Below are 263 nucleotides of genomic sequence, written 5' to 3'. Positions count from 1 at the left end.
CGTGAGGGGAGTAAACAAAGTTGAAGGCGCTGTTAGGAAGTAATTACCTTTGAAAGTACGATGTTAACAATGACAGGAAAACATGTTAAAATAATCTAGTTTATAGTAATCTAATATAAATCATTTGTTATGCATATGGTATAAGGGAATTATAGTTAAATAATCATGAATATCTTGTTATATGATGAAATGATATTAAATTATAAAATACTAATCTTGTATGTATTAAGAAACATAGAAATTATGGAATTAAAACAAATAAT

Source organism: Solanum stenotomum, unplaced genomic scaffold, assembly GCF_019186545.1.
Source record: "Solanum stenotomum isolate F172 unplaced genomic scaffold, ASM1918654v1 scaffold3665, whole genome shotgun sequence".
NCBI lineage: Eukaryota > Viridiplantae > Streptophyta > Magnoliopsida > Solanales > Solanaceae > Solanum > Solanum stenotomum.
Note: the sequence above shows the minus strand (reverse complement) of the source record.